Raw genomic sequence first — 10,553 nt, 5'->3', positions numbered from 1 at the left:
TGGGCAACTCCTTTTGGTTTCAAACCTTCCCTTTCTCTACTGTTACTCACCTTGCAATGGCTGGATCTGACCACAGACCTCTCCTTTGCTCCATGCAGAATACTACTAGACCAACTCATACACCTTTCAGATTTCAGAATATGTGGACTCTACATCATGATTTCATTAAGGAAGTGGAAAACAATTGGAATTCCAACCTGCATGCAGACCCCTGGATCAGATTATGGTTAAGTCAAAAGAACTTAGCCTCTCATCTGAAAAAATAGAATTGGGAAAGATTTGGTAATGTTAATGAACAGTTGGAGGCCATCCAAAAAGAAGTCCATAGCTTGGAGGAAGGCTTACTAATGGGGAGGAACTCTGAATATGAAGTTCACCATGCCAATGAGAGACTGCTGGCACAAATCAGATACCAGGAATGTTTCTTAAAACAAAAAGCTGCTGTCACTAAATTTACTGATGGAGATAGAAACACTAGATACTATCATGCTTGTATCAATCATAGAAGGAAATGTAACATGATTTTAAATATAAACAATATCAATGGCAGGAAGTTAATCAATGCTGATGAGATAGCTTATGATGCAGTCCAACATTTCCAAAAGTTGTTCACCAATGAGCTGGATTGTAGAAGTCCTTTTGAAACTGAGATGTTCACTAACTTTCATCATTATGTTCATAATTTAAATATCACTAGTACCCCTTTGGAAGATGAGATAAAACAAGCCTTAGATTCCATTGATGGTCTCAAAACTACTGGACCTGATGGTTAGACATCTACCTTTTATAAAGCCACATGGGATAGGACTAAACAAGACATTATCCTTGCTGTCCAAAACTTCTTTCTTGGTGTGGACCCCCCAAATATTTCAGTGCCTCCACCATCACTCTGATACCTAAGAATCAACATAGGAAAACTTGGGGGGATTACGGGCCAATCAGCCTAACCATTGTGATCTCCAAAATAATCAGCAAAATCATTGTGTTTAGGCTGCAACCCCACCTTCAACATCTCATTAGTGACAACTAAGTGGCTTTTATTAATGGGAGGAATATTACTGACAACATACTTCTTGCCCAGGAACTCCTGCTAGATCTGGACAGTAATTGTAGAGGAGGAAATTTGATTTTCAAACTGGACATAAGCAAAGCCTATGATACCATTAATTGGGAATTCATCCTTGATACTCTTTCTGCTAGAGGTTTCAATGAAGAATTTATTAATTTGATACACAGATGGCTTAAATGCAATGCACATTCAATTCTGATCAATAGCAAGTGTCATGGCTTCTTCAATGCTACAAGGGGGATCAAGCAGGGAGACCCCTTGTCTCCAACCATTTTTATACTTGCTCTGGACTACCTTTCAAGACAATTGAATAGGCTGGTTTCTAATTTACCTCATATGGCTTTCCATCACAGATCTAATATCCTTATAAGCCATTTAGCTTATGCTGATGACATTATTATTTTCTTCAATGCTGCCAAGAATTTTGTCAGGAGGGTCTATAATTGCCTTCTCCACTTTCAGTATACTTCAGGTATGGCACTCAACAAACAAAAATGTCAATTTACTATTAATAAAAACTCCTCATCTCAGCTCAACCACTGGATCTCTGAATACACTGGATTCTGCTATACCAACCTCCCTATTAAATACCTTGGAATACTTCTACTCAAAGGCAGAACTAGACAAATACATTTCCAAGATGTCATTGATCAGATTAAAGCACAACTTGAACATTGGACTAACTCTTTCCTCTCTAATGGTGGGAGGATCACAGTTTTGAGGAGTATTCTCACTGCAATGCCTTCTTATGTCCTTCAAATGTTCTCCATGCAAAAGGGTACTCAAGATTCCATTGGAAGGATCTTCAACAAACTTCTCTGGTCTGGTCAAAGGAAGTAATTTCACTGGCTCCCTTGGCAGTAATTATGTAAACCTTTACAAGCTAGTGGGCTGGGCTTTAAAGACTTCCAACACCTGGGTTTGATCAATCTTTGCAAATTATGGATCAGATTCAGTTCCCAGGATATCCTTTGGGCTAGATTTCTAAAAGGGAAATATTGCAAATCTTTACATCCTTTTGTGGTATCCAAGAGGATAGGGGATTCCAAACAATGGACAAGACTGCTGAAAATCAGAAATAAAGATGAGGAACTCTTCATTTGGGAGCTAGGAGATGGGCATATCAACTTTTGGTTAGATAACTGGGTCAGCAATGATGAGAAACTTGAATGCCTCAACCCTAATCCCAACACTCATTGTCTAGTCAGGGATTTTTGGTCTGATAATCAGTGGAACTGCAGGATGCTGAACACTATTCTTACCAGTGAACAGGTGAGGTGGGTTAAGGAGACTCCTATCTCTTCCATTCCCAAAGACAAAATAATCACTAAACAGGCTTACTCCCAGAAATTATCAGCCTACATTTACCATCATTTCCTTAATTGGAACCAGATGCCTTGGGGTAAAGTCATTTGGGGTAAATTCCTAACTCCCTCTATGTCCTTCTTCTGCTGGAGACTTTGGCATTCCTTACTTCCTGCAGATGATATTTAAATATGAAAGGGCTGAGAGGGCCTTCAATCTGCCCTCTTTGCTGTGTTGTTGAAGAAACCTTGGATCACCTATTTTTCACATGTGAACTCTCACAAGAAATTTGGTTTGGTTTAATCAAGCTCCTGAATCTTAATAGTCAGAATGTAAGCTGGAATAAATTCTCTTCTAGTTGGACAGATTGGCATAACAACAACCTTTGGGTGATATCATGTATTGTGGCATGGTTCATATGGATGTACAGAAACCACAGCAAATTGATGAGAAGTTTTCAGGGTCTACATCTGTGATTATGAATTGTATCTCTTATTTATAAAGCACTGGACTCCAGGAAACAATACTCCTCTTCTTCAATATTTCAAACTAATCCTTTGGAGTCCCCCCTACTGGTTGGTTGAAAGTCAACACTGATGGCAGCTTCTCAAAGGGTCATGCTGGTATTGGGGGAATCTTCAGAAACTCTCTTGGTTCTCCCATTATATATTTCACTGCTCCTGCTGTGGCAAAAGATGCCCTGGAGGCTGAATTCATAGTTATCTACTGGGCCATCAAAATTGCTTCTTACCGCCATATGGGTCCTTTGATTATAGAAACAGATTCTACCGATTGCATTAAAATTCTCCTTCATGATGAGACCCCCCTTGGAATATAACCAGATGGAACAATCTCAGATGGAACAATCTCCTTAGCTGCCCTACTACCCAGATACATGATCAATATCAACCACATTCCTAGAGAAGGTAATAGTCCAGCTCATTGGCTTGCCTCCCAGGGTAGAAACACTGAACAAGTTTTTGTTGGCTGTCACTTACACCTGAACTAAAATTCCTGCTAAATTGAGATAATTTGGCACTCCCCTATATCAATTGTATGTAACTGATATGGGAAGTAGACCCTTGGGGGAAGGCTTTGAGTTACATAGTTGTAGGCCTACTGCTGGTCCTTGTGTGTAATTGCTCTTTTTGTGCTCATACAAACACATGACCAACATTATGTGTTCCCTTTCTTTTTATTTCCATTTTATGTTTTTGGGAGGGTACTTAACTCTCCAACTATATATATATATATATATATATATATATATATATAATTTTACTTTATTTAGATTGCTTTAGTATTTTACTTTCTAAATTTTACTTTTGCATGCGAAGTTCAGGATCTGATGGTGTAGTACCCTATGATTCTAAATTAGAACAAACTATAAGAAGAATTTGAAAGCAAAAATAACTTTAAAATTATCAATAAATGACAAACTCATCACAAAAAAACAATGAAACTTTAACTAATGAAACTGAGCATCCAAATTTACAAAGACCTTTAAGTGATTATGTAAACCCTACGACATATAAAATTGACTTAAGTATTCAAAACCCTGATGTAGAAAATAACTCATTTGAATTTAAACTTACAATAATACAAATGGTGCAAAATAATCAGTTTAGGGGAACATCACCTGAGGATCCAAATTTACATCTTGCAAGTTTGCTAGAAATTTGTGCTACATTCAATTTTGATAGCGTATCAAATGATGTGATTAGACTTATATTTTTTCTTTTTCACTAAGAGATAAAGTTAAGATGTGGTTAAACTCAGTAGTACCTAGATCCATTTAAACTTGGGGAGATATGAGACAGAAATTCTTAGCTAAATACTCTCCTCCTTCAAAAACTGCTAAGCTTAGAAATGATATTACTTCTTTTATTTAGTATGTAGGGGGTTCAATTTAATGAGGCTTGAGAATGATTTAAGGAACTACTTAGAAAGTTTCCACATCTTGCTTTAGCTGACTAGTTAATTATTAAAACATTTATAATGGATTAATTGGATCCCTTAGATCTATAATTGATGTTGCTTCTGAAGGATCTTTAATGTCAAAATCATTTGATAAAGCTCATGCCTTAATTGAAGTAATGACCACTAATAATTTTCAATGGCCCTCAGAAAGGGTTAATCCTAAGAGAGTGGCTAGTATTAATGATAATGATGCTTGCTTTTACCGTCTTAGTATCTTAAGTTGCTGCATCTAAGAAGTTAGATAATTATGTAATGAAAATTTTCCAAATAGCTCATGAAACTAACTCATTTAAGGGATTATGCAAACCCTATGGTAGATAAAATTCACATAAATATTTAAATATCTGCTGTAGAAACTAACTCATTTGAACTTAAAGCTGTAATAATACAAATGGTGTAAAATAATCAGTTTGGGGGAACACCAACTAAGAATGCAAATTTACATCTTGTAAGATTTCAAGAACTTTTTGCTACATTCAAATTTGATAGCGTATCAAATGATGTGATTAGACTTTGACTTTTTTCTTTTTTCCTTAAGGGAAAAACCTAAGATGTGGCTAAACTCATTAGCACCAAGATCAATTAAAACTTTGGGAGATATGTGACAAAAAATCCAGGCTACATACTTTCCTCTTTCAAAACCTGCTAAGCTTAGAATTGAAATTACTTATTTTATTCAGTATGTAGGGCAGTGAATTTATGAGGCTCGGGAACGATTTAAGGATCTATATAGGTAGTCTTCACATCATGTTTTACTAGACTGGTTAATTATTTAAAGATTTTATATTGGATTAATAGGATCCCTTAGATCTATAATTGATACTACTGTTGGTCAATCCTTAATGTCAAAATCATTTGATAAAGCTCATGCCTTAATTAATGAAATGGCCACTAATAATTTTCAATGCCCTTTGAAAGGGTAAATCCTAAAAGAGTGTCTAATATTCATGATGATGATACTTTTAACATCTTAGTATCTCAAGTTGCAGCAATATCTAAGAAGTTAGATATTTATGTTATGTATTTTTGGCGCCATTGTCTGGGACGCAAAAAAATGGGACTTTAAAAAGAGAATATCTTTTCAAAATTTTTTTGAAACTTTATTTGAACTCTAAGATTACTAAAAATAAATTAATTGGTTTTAACTTAATTCAAATTTTTTAAAATTATAATTGGTTCTAGGCCTAGAAATGTACAGTGAGTGCTAGCTACAAGTTGTGGTATATATATATATATATTAGAAGAAATTCAATTCAATTGAAATATAATCAATAATACAGCAAGTAGAGATATTTAAAAAGTATAAAAAAATGTAAGCACCAAAACTGCAACACAATTTGATGTCTCATTTCAAACAACAAAAATGGATGTATGTCGGAATCACTAGAACCTATTTCATCCTTCTAACCAGCTCATTGATGTAGTTCTCCCTGTTCTCTGCTTCTCCTCCCTCAATGTAATGATTTCTCTTCTTTTTTAGTCCTCCAAGTGGTGCTTTCAGGTTGAATGGCCATAGGAAGTTGTTGGCCTCTTTAAAGTGAGGGCCCACAGTGAAAATCTCATGGATAAGGTCCTCAATGCAAATAAAATTATGCTTCCCAAGACCCTGTTCAATGATAAAATTGTTGGTTAATGGAATCCTTTGCTTCTGAAATTTCCCAAAGTCTCTCTTGTAAATCTCTTCTTTCACACTTTTTAGATTAGGATAGCCATAGGTAAAATATGGCTCCACCCTCCAAAGCATGTAAATAGTGGCCTTGTTCACTTTCACGAACACACCATTAAAGGTTTATCTCAAACGCAAAAGCTATAAAATCTTCTGAGTCTTTGGGTGCATAGCATAATACCATGGATTTTGATGATGAAAAGAATCTTGGCCTTGGGACACACATAGAACCATCCCTTCAGCCTTGCCTCACACTTTAGCTGAATTAGGTCCTTTTCTTGATTCTCGTACTCCTTCGCATTATGTTCCGTCCTCTTGAAGATCAGCTTGCGGTTCTCGCAATTCTTCTTCTGCTTCTCTTTAAGCTTTCTTGTTTTCTCACAAGCCCATTGTTCTTCCCTCTTTTGCTTCTTTAGAACGGATTCAGGAATCAAATCCTTCGCCTCCACCTCCACCATCAAGTGGGCGTTGAGGCAGCACAGAAACAGGTTGCTACAGTGTCAGGGGGTTTTGAGGGTGGGTTTCCATCCTTGTCATGCTATAAACAACTATCCACCTTGTATATATATATATATAAGAATCATGGTGGCGGCTGAAGAGGAGCTCTGCTAGGGTTTCTGGTGGGATGAGGACTTGCTGGTGCTGGCTGGTGGTTAGAGCTGAAGTGGTGGTCTGTTGGGTTCTTCCATCTACTTGGCCACCTTTTTGGGGAAGTTTTTTACTCTGAGTTCTCCTGGGTGTGAAGATTTGAAAGAGTTATTGTTCCATTGGAGCTAAGCCTTGTTGGATACTTTGGTCTCCTGTGGTGTAGTTTTTGCTATCTCTTTAGTTTGCTTGCTTGGTTCTTGCCGGTGAAGAATCTGATCTTACTAATCTTGGGCTTGGCCTTTTTAAGAGTGGTGCTACTCTTTTGAAGCTGATTCAAAAATATCTTTTTGTCACTAAGGAGGACTTGTGACAAAATTTGGGTATTCTGTCTTTGGTTACCTTCAGCTGTTGTGTTTTAGTTTGTCTCCATGGTTTTCGTGTGAGACAGGTTGATCACATCTAGATTAGGGGCTACTATGATAGACTTTCTCTTCTCTATGGCCACACCCATTGATGTGAATAGTGATGCTCAGTGGATAAGGGCTACTTATGCTGGGGTAGTGGGTAGAGCCACAAACATCTTACAGGACCCTCACAAACTGGTATTTCCCCAAGATTTTCATGACACAGCAGCTGGCAAGAGTTATTGCCTTTGCATTCACCCACTTGGCTCTAAATATGGGGAAACTTCTTTCTACTTTTCAAATCAGGATTTGGTCTCATTAAAGGAAGAAGTGAAGTTCACATTAATAGGCAAATTCCAATTAGGACATCCCAAAATGGAACTTGTCAGAGGAATTTTTTACTCCCTTTGCTTCATTGGGGCTTGGAGAATTGGACTACTTGATGGGAGACATCTACTCATTCAACTTTCAGTGGAAGAAGATTATGCAAGGCTCTTCGCCAAGAAATCCTTAGTGATTGCAGGGATACCATCAAAATCCAAAAATCAACCTCAAACTTTAATCCAAGTAAGAAGCCCCTTGTGGTAACCATTAGGTAAAAGTTGCCCAGCCTTCCCCTCCGTTTCTTCAAGCTTAATGCCCTATTCAACATTGGCAAGGCATTAGGAACACCTCTTAAGGTGGACACCCTTACCTACAACAAAGCAAAACCTAGACTAGCTAGAATATAGGTTGAAAGAGATGCCACACTCCCAGAATTGAAAAGGAAATGGATAGACTTTGAAACTGAGGGCTTCTGGAAGGAAACTATTACTGAATAAAAACCATACTATTGCCAACATTGTAAAATGTTGCACCACACTTTGGAAAGATGTTACAGTCTTCACCCCCCTACAAAACAAACTCTAATACCTAAAATAAGGAAGCAGCCTTTGCAAATGAACAAATGACAAGAGCTACAATAGAAGAAATTCCCACACTGAACATTACAACACAGAAGTCACCTACTGTTGAGGCTTCCCCCCATTCCCTCTGGGAAAGGCTGCTTCTATAGTATTGACTGATGTGGAGAATCTTGTTAGAATATACAAGCACGATAAAGGACTGAATGTAGAGGAAGCAGGGCAAAAGGTTTTAACTCCCCTTGAGGAATCGAACAATGCAGATGCACAAAAAATAGAAACAATGCCTATTTTTGCTATGATGGATGAGGGAATTACCATCTGTACATCACAAGAGGCTGAGGAAAATACTCCTACAGAACACAAGGAATGGTCAGTCAATGCTACAACACCAAATGCATCTAAGGTCTTGGAGATGAAACACAACCTGGAGAATGAGTGGCAAGTACAGAAAGGGGAAGAGGAAGAAGAAAACTTGTTGGATAGAATCCCACAGTCAGGAGGCTGGAATCCCTTATTCTTATAGAAGGAAGTCCCCCCGTAGATTAGCTAGGGGGAGATCAAAATCCCTTCAACATGTTTAACCTTTTATGTTGGAACATAAGGGGGATAGCCCACCCCTTACCTTTCAAAAGGATGAAATATTTGAATAAGAAACACAAACTTTGGTGCTTAGCCATTTTGAACCCTTGGCTCATACAAATCCCCAAAAATATCAAAAATTCTTCCCTAGTTTTAATATTCTCCCTAACATTAATATTAAGATATGGATGGATGGATATGCAACTTTCGTCTATGCTGCAAGAATAAAGCTTTGTATTAAATTAATAAACATCAATGTAAACACTGATAAACCTTGGTTGGTAGGGGGGACTTTAATTATCTTTCCTCTCCTACTGAAATGAAGGGTGGACAACCTTTAAACACTACCATCATGACAAATTTCAATGACAACATTCAGGCCTCAGGATTATTTGACCTGGGATATCATGGCCCTGATTTCACTTGTAGAAAAGGGAAACTTTGGGAAAGATTGGACAAAATTCTGGCAAACAACAATTAGCTACAAACCTTCCTACATACTGCTGTCACACACCTCAACATGGCAGGGTGTGACCACAAACCCTTATTAACATTTTAGCCTCTAATCAACCTAGCAAACCTAATTTCAAATATCTTAACTTCCAGGCCACTCATCATGAGTTTCTTCGAAATGTAAACAATCATTGGAAAGATTTTAAACATCCCAATGCTTTGATTAAGCTATAGATACTATAGAAAAAGGTTGGGAAAGCTCTAAGTCAGTGGAATTGGAGCACTTGGCAACATTATGACTGCTGTGGAACAAGCTAAGAAGGAGGTCAAGGATTTTGAAAGGGGACAACCTTGGCCAAGTGGATGAAGCATCACTGTTAGAAGCTAATGATAGGCTCCTAACTGTTGTGGCTAGGCAGGAGCTCTTCCTTAGGCAAACAGCTAACAAAACTAAGTTTAAAGAAGGTGACAGGAACACTAAATTCTACCATGATTGCATCAAACACCAAAGGAGATGTAACAATATCCACAAAATTAATGATACTCAAGGCAACTGGTTGAACAAGAATGATGAAATATCTCAAAATGTTGTTGAATATTGTCAGCAATTGATGCAATGGACAAGTCTTGTAAGGGACCCCATTGATCACAGTCTGTTTGATTCTGATCATGATTTTACTGCTGCTGTCAATCTAGCTAAAGTACTTGAAGAAGAGGAAATTAAACATGCACTTCTCTCAATAGATAGCTCCAAAACTACTGGGCCTGATGGGCTCACAACTAATTTCTATAAAAAGGCTTGGTACATCATTAAGGGTGATATAAACAATGTTATACATTATTTCTTCTAAGAGGGTTGCCTTACTAATGTACTTCCGTGCTACCAATATTGTCTTCCTTCCCAAATCAAACCTCAGAGAGAGCTGGAAAAACTTCAGAACTATAAGTCTTACTAATGTGATGAGCAAAATCATAAGTAACATTATTGTGAAGAGGCTCCAGCCAATCTTACAACATATTATAAGTCCTAAGCAGGCAGCTTTTGTCAAAGGTAGAAGTATTGGCGACAAATGTACTGCTAGCACAGGAACTGTTACTGGACTTAGATAATCCATGTTGGGGTAGCAATATGATTTATAACTTGATCTTGACAAGGCCTATGATACCATACATTGGGAATTTATTATGAAGATTCTGAGAGCTAGGGGCTTCTCCAATGTCTCTTGTATGATCATCAAAAGATGGATTGAAGGGAATGTGAATTCAGTACTGATAAATGGAAGTGCACATGGGTTCTTTACTGCTTCCAAGGGCCTTAAACAAGGAGACCCACTTTCTCCAACTATCTTCATTATTGCATTGGATTACTTATCATGATTAATTCATAAGCCAAACTAAAGGAAGAGCTACAACAAGTATCATCATAAATCAACCTTGGATATCAGCCACCTAGTGTATGCTGATGACATTTTAATTTTTTTCTAGAGCCAAAAAAGCTTCAGTCAAGAGGCTACATGTGTGTCTGCTAGAAATCCAGAACTCCTCAGGATTGAAAATCAATCTAGAAAAAAAACATGTTTTATTCAGCAGAAAAGATCCCCTCA

General features: G+C 37.4%; 1 pseudogene; it reads right to left on the bottom strand.

Moving 5' to 3' along the window:
• Nucleotides 1-5,744: 5,744 nt before the first annotated feature.
• On the bottom strand, nt 5,745-6,478 carry LOC110036303 (annotated as a pseudogene).
• Nucleotides 6,479-10,553: the final 4,075 nt, after the last annotated feature.

Source organism: Phalaenopsis equestris, unplaced genomic scaffold (genome assembly GCF_001263595.1).
Source record: "Phalaenopsis equestris unplaced genomic scaffold, ASM126359v1 Scaffold204869, whole genome shotgun sequence".
Lineage (NCBI taxonomy): Eukaryota > Viridiplantae > Streptophyta > Magnoliopsida > Asparagales > Orchidaceae > Phalaenopsis > Phalaenopsis equestris.
Note: the sequence above shows the minus strand (reverse complement) of the source record. Positions and strands in the feature narration are given on the sequence as shown.